The following is a 270-nucleotide window of genomic DNA, read 5'->3' on the forward strand; positions in this document are numbered from 1 at the left end:
CCAGTGTGCTTCTGCGGGCGAGTGGAGATATTGGCATACTTTGTTCACGGCGTAACTAATGTCCGGACGTGTCAAAGTCAGATATTGTAGTGCCCCTACAATACTCCGATATCTCGTGGCTGCTTCCGGTGACAGAAGTTGTCCTCCTTCACGAGACAAAGTTTCAGAGGTGGACATTGGTGAAGTAACTGGCTTGCAATATGTCATACCTGCTTTTCTCAAAAGATCAGCTGTATATTTGGCCTGTTTCAGAAGTATAGACTCCCCCTG

This window comes from Triticum dicoccoides, chromosome 7A, assembly GCF_002162155.2.
Source record: "Triticum dicoccoides isolate Atlit2015 ecotype Zavitan chromosome 7A, WEW_v2.0, whole genome shotgun sequence".
Classification (NCBI taxonomy): Eukaryota; Viridiplantae; Streptophyta; class Magnoliopsida; order Poales; family Poaceae; genus Triticum; species Triticum dicoccoides.